Consider the following 12092-nt stretch of genomic DNA (forward strand, 5'->3'; position numbering starts at 1 on the left):
CTTGCGTGTGGTAGACGCTCCGTAAATCAGGCCTCAGAGCCTTTATAGGCCAAGGCGTGATGGATGTAGAACAGGCTAGGAAAGCGAGTTGGCATAAACTGTGAATCAGCTCTTCCTCCTTCGGGTTCTGAACTGGGTTCTGCGACCCTGTCATTATAATGCCCAATCCCCCTTCCAAGGGGCAGCCCGTACCCAGCAGGATTCATAGCGCGTTGGCACTGGAGCTAGACCACGGTGGGAAGATCCACAGCATACAAACAAAAAGCTGAATTAGGAAGCGATGAGGATCGAAGCAGGGGGGCAGAATTCTGTCCAAGGGGTTAGCATGGAGTCAAAACGCGTGTGAAAGCCAGAACATCAAGAGTCAGGCCCTCTCTGAGGCATAGACCAGATAGACAAGGAGAGGCCAGCAGGAGCAGAGACGGCGGCAGAGAGACTCGTGACCCTGCAGCACCTCTTTCCTGGTGGGGCCCTGGGGCCTGGGGCTCAGCCCAGTTTGATGGCTTAGAGTCTAAGGACACCCACGCGGGCCTCCGCGGCTTCCCTTGGCTCACCGGTATCCAGACAAAAAGGGAACCAAGCCGTGGACGGACAGAAGTTCCTGTTTCCCATTTCATGAAAACTGTGAATCTCTGTCACATTCTGGGCTCAGGCTGTGTCCGGGGCCCAGCCCCTGGCCCCCGGCCAACTTGCAAAATTCCATTTCAGTTTGGAGTTTGAAATCTGTCATGCGTCGACATTTTGGTCAAACGGCTTAAGAGCGCTGTTGTCCGGAATCCCCTGAGTCTGCATTTTGTACAACTGCTCCCTCTTCATAAGGTGTAGCCCCCGTGTTCAGCGAGAGAGGCTAAATACACGAGAATCTTCGAACCAGAAACTGGCCGAGTTCTCCCGGAGCGCTTCTGTCCTGGGAGGGCAGGGGCGAGGCTGTTGACACAGGAACTTATTCATTAACCTCATTCAGAGGCTACAAATTGGTTCTTTATTCACGACAGGGAACACGGCTTAATGAGCTCTTTTTTTTGTTTGTTTTTCAAATCAGATACACAAATAAGCTGATAACAATTTTCAGAATATATAAAACAAGAATCTTCGGTTACGGGAGCAAAGCCTGTAGCTTCTGAGTTCCTGCCTTACTGAGGAAATGGATTTGAAATGCCAGGAGGGAAACGTTCATGTCTATTTTAGATTTCCGGTGAGGTCCTATTTCCTTTGGATTCTGTATAAACAAAGAAAGAACAGTTGTTGGTTTGGTTATTTCAGATAACCCATGTCTTTCAAGTAAATGGCGTCTATCTAAATGGAGATCTAATAAATGACTAAACTTTTCCAAAATAGAACTCCTCAGCTAATAATGAGGATAACAGCAGAGCCCATTTTATCAGGCAATTACCATGTTACAGGCACTTACTAAGCAATTAGCATACCCTAGAAACACTGTTGACTGGCTATAACCACTTCGCCCAGAAATTCCATTCCTCAAAGTCTATTGCAAAGAAATAAAATCACCTATGCAGCAAAGGTGTGTGTGTGTGTGTGTGTGTGTGTGTGCACGTGTGCGTGTTACAGCATTGCTCATTGTGGCAAAACCAGAAATGAGGCGAATATCCATAACTATGGAAACAGGTGAATAAAAAATATTATTTTCAAATCATGAACTATTATGCCGCCGTTCAAGTCAGAGCTTTACCGAATGACCAGAATGGATTTGCAGAAATTGTCATTGAGCGAGAGAAGGAAAATGCATAAAATCGTGTGTCATAGGGTTTCTTCTTCACAAGGACTAAAAGCCTTTTGTATGATTATATAAATTCAGTGAAGTGTAAATATCGCTATGCTTTTCGTACTGTAGTATCATGGAGGAAAATACAGATCGTACGTTCTAGGGTGTCCTGTGGTTATGTGGGATGTGCGCTTGGCCCAGGTTGAGCAAAAGCTGTGATGTGAGGAGAGCAGCCTGGAGGGCGAGGGAGGAATCAGACGAAGGAGAAGGGGAAAAGGATTCCACCTTGAGGAAATCTGAAATCCACCAGGATATATTATAGAATCGTGTTTATGTATTTATACATAATCATCTGTGCCAGTTAAAGTAATAAAAATATCAGAAATATTAAAATAGTATCGATTTTTTTTCAACCTTATGAAACGTTATTGTTTCTCACTTTCCAGATGAGGAAACAGGTGATCTGATTTCCTAAAGGGCCTCTGATTCCAAAGCCTAAATTCAGTTCCTGAACAGATGATGCACAGCGATTGTGAAGAAAGAAAAACACTAAAGTATACTAAAGATCGGAAAGCTCGCTGAGACCCAGAGATACCACTGCTAAAATGTGGGAAAAGGGCCATGTGGACATTTGCGCGCACACAGAGGTACACGTAGTAGGTCCTGAGCCTAGCTTGATAAACACGCTGACGTCAGTCTCTGCAGAGGCTATGGGAGGGGCACCACGTCCCTGAAGGAAACACGCTCTGAAAAGTGGGTAATCCCGGGCAGGAAATGAGGCCGGTCTCAGGGCGAAGGGAGGAGGGCACAGGTCCAGGACCTGCCTGGGGACCTCGGAGTGGCGCCTGCAGTGGGAGCAAGAGGTCTGACTAGCTGCAGGCAGCCAGCCCACCAACAGTAGGTGGTGAATGCGTGGTGTTGACCGCGACCTCTACCCGAAAGATCTCTTCACCCTGGAAGGCAGTGAAAGCAATTAGCAATGACGCCGGGACAGGAGGAGGACTGGGTCCCCACCCTGAGGTCAGAGAGGACTGCTGTCTGGGCAGAGCACGCAGCTGACCTCAGAGCTGCCCCTAACGTAGCCCCATCGTGCCTTTGGATACATGGCCATCTGCCTACGTGCATAGAAGGGGCTGGTCAGTGATGACATAGTTGCCCCCGGAGGCCTCTCCCGAAAGTGACATGGGCTGGAGGGTCCTCTCTTTACGCTGAGGTGACCCAGCAGGCCAAGCATCGGCCACCACAGAGGCAATGAGTAGGCCCCAAAGATGCTCACGTGGCCACAGAAGGGACCCCTGTAATTCCACTGGCTGCATAGACGGTCACCTTTCAAGGAAGACCGGGAGCCCCTGCTTTAGTGACTGCAGGGGGGCCACCCTGGAGGCCGCCGGCAGAAGCTGGTCATCCACAGATGGGGACAGCCTCCGAGGACACAGCCAAGTGTATGTTCCTCGGGGGGCTGGAGGGAGGGCAGCAAGGATATGTCTGTGAGGACAGATTCACAGGCAGGTTTTTCGAAATATTTGGGGGGGCCACCTGGGTGGCTCAATCGGATGAGTGTCTGACTCTTGATTTCAGCTCAGGTCCTGATCTCGGGCTCTGGGATGACAGCAGGGAGCCTGTTTGGGATTCCCTCTCTCTCCCTCTCTCTCTCTCTGCCTCTCCCCTGCTATGGGCACTCTCTGTCTCTCCAAATAAATAAGTAAACATTAAAAAAAAGAGAGAGAGAAACATTTAGGGAAGAGAATCTCAGAGATACTCTTTCTTCTAATCTAGGTAGGTAAGGGCTCCTAGCATTAAGATTTGAATATTAAGGAAGGGTGACTTTATTTATTTATTTACTTACTTAGTTACTTATTTTAGAGAGACAGTGTGAGCCAGGGAGGGGCAGAGAGAGAGGGAGACACAGAATCCGAAGCAGGCTCCAGGTTCCGAGCTGTCAGCACAGAGCTCAACGCGGAGCTTGAACTCACGAGCTTCGAGATCATGACCTGAGCCAAAGTCAGACGTCCAACCGACTGAGCCCCCCAGGCGCCCCTGATTTTGTAGACCAAGTTGGTGAATGGGATATGTCAATTACATGGATAGAGATACACATATTCAAACTACAAATCTTATCACATCACTCCCTTGCTTAAAATCCACAATGGCTTCCTTTGGGGTGAAGCCCAAACTCTTTACATAGATGCCAGGCCCGGAGGGCTCAGCCACATCCCTCCAGGGTCCTCAACCGCAGCCACACTGACATCTTCGGGTCTCCGGGCCTTGGCACAGCTTTGGCTTCTGTTTGGAACGCTCCCTGATCCAGTCATCTAGATAGTTCTCGTTTACCCTTAGAGATGTAGCTTGAAATGTCACCTCCCCTGGGAAGTCTTCCTTTGCCCATCCCTCCTCACATTGCTCGGACAGATTAAGCCCCAGTGCTCCCAGATTAAGCCCTCCTGCCCAGTGCTTGGTCACAGCATTCGTTGCCCTTTATTGATATGTTCTCCTACCATATTGATATGGCTTCTACCATATACAACCGTGATGTGTTGACAAAGCTGGGTCCCTGACTCACCTTGGATCCTTGATGGTGCTGGCACTGTGCCTTCATCCACTGGTTGTCTCCAGCATCTAACACAGCCTCTGCCACATAATCGATGTTTAGTGAGCATTTGTGGAAGGAAGGAATGAGTGAACGGACGCACGAGTAAATAAATGAATGAAGGACGTTTACAGTTTTGCTCTTGGAATACTACGTGGTAGGCTGCAAAATCAATTGGAACCCATCCCAATTTATTGCCACAGACCTACAGACCCTGTCATTTGCAATCAGAATCAGAGAGATCATCCCAGCATGCTGGAACGAGGTAGAATCCTTTCTTGTACCTGGTGCAATTGAGGTCCTACATGGGAAGGTTACACAGCAAATTGCATAATAATGAAATTGGTCAAGATATCAAGATCGACACCCAGGCATTTCAAGGGTCATTAATCATCCGCATCTGATGTCACCCCTATTTCAGGTGGCCTGTAATGCACTTTTCATTTCTTTATTTTTTAAGTTTATTTATTTTGAGAGAGAGAGAGAGAGAGAGAGAGAGAGCAGGGAGGGGAAGAGAGAGGGAGAGAATCCCGATTAGGCTCTGCACTGTCAGCACGTAGCCTGATGCAGGCCCTGATCCCACAAACCAGGAGATCATGAACTGGGCCAAAATCAAAAGTCAGATGCTTCACCAACTGAGGGACACAGGCACCTCTGCAGTTTTCATTTCTTAACAGAATAATAACAGTTCCTTAAAATTGTACAGCACTTCATAGTTTACAAAGTCCTGTAAAAAAAAAAAAACAACAAAATTCTGAGCTAGGTGTTTGTGGTTAAGTTACTTGCCAAGATTATTTAGCTCTGAAGCAATGGATCTAGGGCTAGCACTCAAGATTTCCGGCTCTGTGCACTTTCCAGGATATAATATCTGCCTCCAACATCACAATAAACACTGGTTAAATATTGATTCTGGGCTCATTCGCGGGAAACACTAGCATCTCTAATCGATATCATCATTTCCTACTTCTAAGAATTTTCTGAAGGAGACGTAGACCAGACATGTCAAACCTTAGCTGATAAGATCAAAGGTAAGCTACACGAGGAACCGGAAGTGTGTGTGTGTGTGTGTGTGTGTGTGTGAAGCATGTCAGTGACTCTGCATATAGAATACTTGATGCTTTAGGGCACTCAAAAGTGTGACTGTGAACAAAATAAGCAAATCCCCAATGCATGGTGTCCGGACAGATTATGACCTTAATAAATATTTGCCAATGAATTAACGTGCCTTGTGTCTAAAAAGTTCTCATGTAAGTCTACTGCATTTAGTCAGTATTTCCATAGAGTCTTTTAAAAATCTAAATGTGCATTCCAAATAACTACATCCATTCACACTTTCATTCAATAAAGAATGCCTATTATTAGTACCAATATGCAGCTCCCCTGAAATACAACAGTGATCAAAATAGACAAACCCTAACCTCCTGGAGTTTATACTCCTTTGGGGTAAGAGAGAAGGTGAATAGCCATACAGATATACAGTTATATAGTATATTAGATGATAATTGGCATGAAGAAAAATGTGGAAAGAAAAGGAGCTAAGGGATGCCAGGAGTGAGTGGGGCTGGAATTTATTTATTTTTTTAAGTATATTTACTTATTTTGAGAGCACAAGTGGGAGAGGGAGAGAGAAAGAGAGCGAATCCCAAGCAGGCTCTGCACTGTCAGCACGGAGCCCGACACGGGGCTCCAACCCACAAACCATGAGATCGTGACCTGAGCCAAAATCAAGAGTCGGACGCCCAAAGGACTGAGCCACCCAGGTGCCCCCGGGGCTGGAATTTAAATCAAGGTGTTCAGGCAGGTGACGTTTGAGCAAACCTCTGAGAGCAAGAAGAATGAACTGTGAGGAACTTTGGGGGCAATCTTCCCCGTTTGAACAAATGCTCGTAATCTACAAAATAAATTCCCCCTGCCTCAAAATAAAAATAGACTTTTCCCAAATAGCTCCTATACACTTCGCTGCCCTCTAAGAGGGGATACGGCAGGTGATGCAATGGTTTCTTGGACATTCGGGCACCCCTGTGACTCTCAGCTCTGTACTATAGTGTAGTAACATCCGTAGAGGCTGAGACCATCTCAAATCTCTCTCTTTCACCCTGAATCTGCTAGCCAGTCAGCGACTGCAGCCTGCTGACTCAGGCATTGTGTCTGTATCACCACCCTGCACTTTTTATCTGCTGTGTCTAATGTGGCGTGGGTTTGTGAGGACCGGGTCCAGGAGAAAACAACCCAAGCAAAAGCCTAGATTTTCCTGCCGGGGACTCCGGGGCATCCGCTCTGCCTCCTCAGATAAGACCTGTTGTCCATTCTCGACTTCTTTTCTGACTGTCTGAATGCCAGATAACTGAACCCCTGAATTTGGGATCTACTTCTTTCCTTTTAGGGCTCAGATCCGTTTTCTTTCTGCTTTCAACAGATCATCACACTGGAGGCAAGTTAATGCCTAAATCCCACCCCTGTGGCTGAGACAGATTCCAATGGAGCAGCGTGTGGGGAGAAGGTTCCCAGAATATGGTTCAGGAGCTCCCAGATGAGAAGAGAGGGGCCGGAAACAGAGGACGGAGACTGCCTTTATTTTTCTAACCAGTACACTGGTAACTGGTACGCAACCCAGTACCGGCCCGGAGCACGACGATAGCCATGACATGTTACTATCAGGGCAAGCAGAACGGAAAGTACTCTAACAGAAGCTCTCGAAAAGTGCCTGGGAATTCACTAATAAGTAATAACTTCTTAGCAGGCAATTTGGGGAGCGTCCACAGAAGAGGTGGTGTTTGAGCTAAGCTTTGCAAGATGAATGAGCTCTTCCTAGGTAAATAAAAGGGGAAGCTTTTCCAGCCCGAGGGGACAGCATGAACAAAGGCCTGGAGAGGTGAAATGCACGTGGTTTATTGACAAAAAAAAAAAAAAAAGTGAGAGAATGGTTCATACAACTTCACTTTTCAAGGACTTTTGATCCTTCAGGTAATATCCTTGCCTAAGACCCTGCTTTTTTTTTCTTTCCTCTTTTCTTTCTCCAAGTTCCCATTTTTGCAACATTCACTTGCACGGAAGTCATCAACTGCCAACTGATAACTCAATGGCACTGGGCTTGCAGGGGTACAAAGGAGAAGTGGGGAGAGGGGCTGTAAGTTAGCAGGGGGCAGCCGGAAGTGAGCCATTCCCAAACTCCAGAAAGGTTGGATTTTAACCCACAGGGCAGTGGTCCCCCAAACATATTGTTTGGAGTTGCAGTTCTGAGGGCCGTTGCTTGGAGTTCCTTAAGAAGACTCCTTTGGTCAAATATATTTTGGAAATATGGCAGGCTCCATGAGCCTGAACGGGTCTCTTTCCTCTGGGATCTTGGGGACACCAGGACTCTGCCTGCAGAAGAAAGGCAGAGAGAGTGGCATTCTCTGAGCTCAAGTGACACAGCTTGGGGGTTCTGCATCTCACAGGAGAGGGGGGCACTTGGGGATACACCGCTGTAGCTCAACAAGGAGGTGTGGAGAACATTTTTGAGCTGGGGAATAACACCGACCACAGAGGGGCATCTCGGAAAGACCACGGAGTGAGCCCTGTGGGGTGCGGATGAGTGGTCACCCCAGAAAGCAGCCACCAGAGGTGATGAGTCCTGTCCCTGGCAGGGGCGGTGAGGCTGGCTCATGTCTAGATGACCCCTTCTCAGAGGCCCAGCTGGACGGCAGGCTGGTGTTGACTCCTTTCCACGCCTGCTCTAAGCCCCACAGTGTGCCAGGGCTGAGCTGCTGCCTCGGGTCTCTGGCTCCCATGCTCCGAGAGGCCACACAGCGGACAGAGGTCAGGCAAGCTGGAACCAAAGTGGTACAAGTTGTCTTGTGCCCTCCGAGGAATGCTGTGCTCAACAGAGGGGAGAGAGCAGTGGCATGGGAGCTGCCAGTCCTGCCCGGGCAGGAGAGGCTTCCAGAACCCACCTTCGTTTGAGTCTGACTCCTCTATTTGACATAGGGGGAAAATGAGACCCAAGATGAAGGGACACGCCCAAACTCGTACAGCTAACCCCATTATCAGATAACTCTGTGTGGTTATGAACTCCAAAACAGTTTTGCATTAGTATTCTTTTTTTTTTTTAATTTTTAATGTTTATTTATTTTGAGACAGAGAGAGAGCATGAGCGGGGCAGGGGCAGACACAGAATCCGAAGCAGGCTCCAGGCTCCGAGCTGTCAGCACAGAGCCGGACGCGGGGCTCGAACCCACAAGCCGTGAGATCATGACCTGAAGTCAGACGCTTAACTGACTGAGCCACGCAAGCGCCCCTACATTAGTATTCTTATTGTTAAATGTTATCACTTTTTTTGAGTGTTTTGACTTAGTGCCCAGGATCCTTCAGGGTGATATTCTTGCTCAAGTGCCAGTAAAAAAATGCTTTCTGGATTTATATTTTCACAGTCGTTTTTTTAAAAAATCACTTTCTTTTGGTTATCTTGCCTTTGACTTTCCTGCGAACAAACGGATTTTAAAATGCAAGTAGGCTAATGACAGGAACAGGTCCTTTGCCAAGATTTGAACAGTGCCAAAGACATCTCGCATCAAAGGCTTCCCTTCCCCGGTAAATTTTCCCTCATTCTTAATTTGACAAGTGACCTTGAGAGAAAGGATTCAGGTTCGCAAAAGAGAGAAGGCAGCTGCCATCAGGAGATAAAGACGGGGATCCTGGTAAGGGGTAAGAAGAAACTAGAATCTGAGTTCTCTGTTGGCTTCTGGGACCTCGAGGAAGTCCCATTTCCTTCCTTTTGCGGTGTTAGTTCCTCGGCCTGATGCTCAGTGTCCCTTGAGTTCCCACAGGCAACTTCCATTCTGGCCAGATGTTTATTTTTGGTCGCCAGAATCGACCAGACTTTCCCTGCTCAGTCCCCTCAAGGCTCTGCTCATTGGAGCATCCTGCTGTTCTTGGCCCTACCGTGTTCTTCAAGTCCCTGCTTCTGCCCCGAGCACATCCCTAACTTCTCCAATTCAAACTGTTTCTTTGGAGTGCTTGGTACTTGATAGGATGTCTAAGCTGAACAGCTCCTAGAGGTTACTGACTCTTATTTTTTTGTTTGTTTGTTTTAGGGGAGTGGAAATAGAGGCACAGAATGGGAAAATGATTTGCCTGAGATCACACAATTAACAAAAGGACAAAAGTTGGGACTCAGTTTTCCTGATTCCCGATTCCCATGCCCATTTTTTTAAAGTTTTGTTTTTTATTTATGTAAGTAATCTCTGCACCCAGCGTGGGGCTCGAACTCACAACCCTGAGATCGAGAGTCTCACTCACGCTCTTCTGACTGAACCAGCCAGGAGCCCTGACCCATGCCCATTTTTTGATATCAAGATAGTTTATACCATTTATTACATTCACTTTCCACTTAAGAATTATAATAACCAGGGGTACTTGGGTGGCTCAGTTGGTTAAGCATCCGACCTCGGCTCAGGTCATGATCTCCTGGCTCGTGAATTTGAGCCTCACGTCTCGGGCTTTGTGCTGACAGCTCAGAGCCTGAAGCCTGCTTCAGAGTTTTGTCTCCCTCTCTCTCTGTCCCTCCCACTCCATCTCTCTCCCTCATAAATAAACATTAAAAAAAAGAATTTTAATAACCGGTATTTTCGTACCTAATGCATTAACATCTTGTCATTAGTTCTCATAAATATTCTTTCATCCACCCACCCACCCATGCATCGGTCCATTCCTTCATTTATTCAAGTAGCCAACATTTATTGAAGGCCCGTATTCAAGCATGGAGCTAGAGACTATTATTCCCATTTCGTAGTGGAAAGGAAGTTCCACGACTTGCTCGAATTTACTGAAAAAATTGCGTCTCAATAGGAAACAGAATTGATTCAGGTGGTTTCCACGAAGGAGCTCTTTCCAGAGGTGTAGACAGGACTGAAGGAAGACAAAGCATAATGAAGCACCCAGACATCAGTAGCAGTGAGAAGCTAGGACCGCAGGGCGAGGGGAGCTGGAGCTCAGAGAGAACGGGGTGCAGTGCGTGGGGAGCTGTCGGTGTTGGGTCCTGAGCTGCCGGTAGAGGATGAGCCAGGATGGAGGGGAGGACACGCTGTCTCCTCTCCCTGTGTCTTTCCAAGGACCCCCTTCGTCTGAGCCCAGCCAGAATACGTACGGCCAGGGAGCCCAGGGGAGGTTGTTCATAGAGGTCAGCCCGTGGGGCACAGAGCAGGGCAGACAATGAATCTGGACCAAGCAGGAGTATCCAGCCTCATGCCCAGAGGGAAAGTAGGGGAGCAGGAAGGTCAACTGTGCCTTGAGACTTCTAATCCTGTGCTCTCTTCTGACTCGGGACTCGCTTGCATCTATGGCCTTAGGCTCACTCAGTCAACTCTTCGTGCTAAGCCATCAACAAGCTGGGCGCTTACTCCTTGCCAGGGCCTGTGTGCATGACTCCTACCGACATCTGCAAATAATGAGCTCAGCGACCTTGTCTCACTTATCTTTGAATTCTCCGGTCACAGTCCCTGGGCCCTGGGGGACATTCCAGCCACATTGACCATCAAGAGCTCCCGAGAACCACTAGGAAGTGCACCGAAGGAAGCCGCCAGAGTGAGCCCCTCAGTGAGCCCTGAGGGGAGTGTTGGTGCCCCAATCACCTTCATGGGGCCTGGGAAGGAGAGCGTGCGGTGTGTTGGTATGTTCGAGGGCTGAGGCCTCTGATGCTCTGAGAATTTGCGCCACTTCCGACGACAGAGCTGGGAGGCCGGTGTCTCAGTTCCAGAACGTCTCCACTCTGCTGAGCCCTTCCTCACTCTTGGCTCTCCACCCTGGCCGCAAAGTCTCAGGCCACGTCTGTGAGGGCTGCGGGCGAGCCCCCGAAAGCCGAGCTTGCCCCCTTCCTCCAGACTGTGTCGCGGTGACAGAGTGATATATGTCAAGGTTTGAACGGCTTTATCTCACAGGTTCTGCCGGGCTACAGCAAACAATGGCTGTGTGTAAACAGCCCGGCCCTGTTCAAACACCGTCAGTGAGAATGTCAACAAGAAATGGAAAGATTTGAAGACTGTGGCCGTCGGCAGTCAGCCTCCCGTGTTGTCACAGGCTATTTCTTTCCTTTTTTCTTTTCTTTTTCTTCCTTCCTTCCTTTCTTTCCTTTGTTCCTTCTCTTTCTTCTTTTCTCTCTTTCTCTCTGTTTTTCTTTTTTTTCTTTCGGGGCTTGAACTCATGAACTGTGAGATCATGACCTGAGCTGAAGTTGGCTGCTTAACTGACTGAGCCACCCAGGCACCCACCCCTTCCCCCCCCCCCCCCGCCATTTATAATTTTTTGATTGCAAACTCTATGTAGGAAGAATCCAAACTCTATGTAGGAAGAATCTGCCAAAGAACCAGCACAATGCTCAAGCTGAATTTAGAAAGAAAGCAGCACATGGGGGACTGGCCTGGAGGAAGCGTGACTTCCAAGGTGGTTAGTGCTGGGCGGACCTGGAGGGAGAGGCTGGGGAGGTAGAATGGCACCAGCAAAGCTCAGAGTGGGGGATGGCATGCTGGGAACAGTGTGCTCTATGTGCTTTAAAGTTTGCTAGACCAAAGTGTTTAAAGAATGGAATGGTAGGAAAGGACTCTTCGCGTGGTGGATGGTCCATGATGGGATGTCACTAATTTACTCCAGATACATAACAGACCCATTTGGGGAGATGTTCAAAACACCAAAAGAAAAATAAAGATACTGCTTTTTTCATGTAGGTGAGGCAAGCACCTTGCTAAATATTTTGTTCCAGGCACCAGGGATCCAGAGCTCAGGAAGAGCCAAGCCCTTCATTCAAGGAAC

The sequence above is a fragment of the Panthera tigris genome, chromosome A3, assembly GCF_018350195.1.
Source record: "Panthera tigris isolate Pti1 chromosome A3, P.tigris_Pti1_mat1.1, whole genome shotgun sequence".
In the NCBI taxonomy this organism is placed as follows: domain Eukaryota; kingdom Metazoa; phylum Chordata; class Mammalia; order Carnivora; family Felidae; genus Panthera; species Panthera tigris.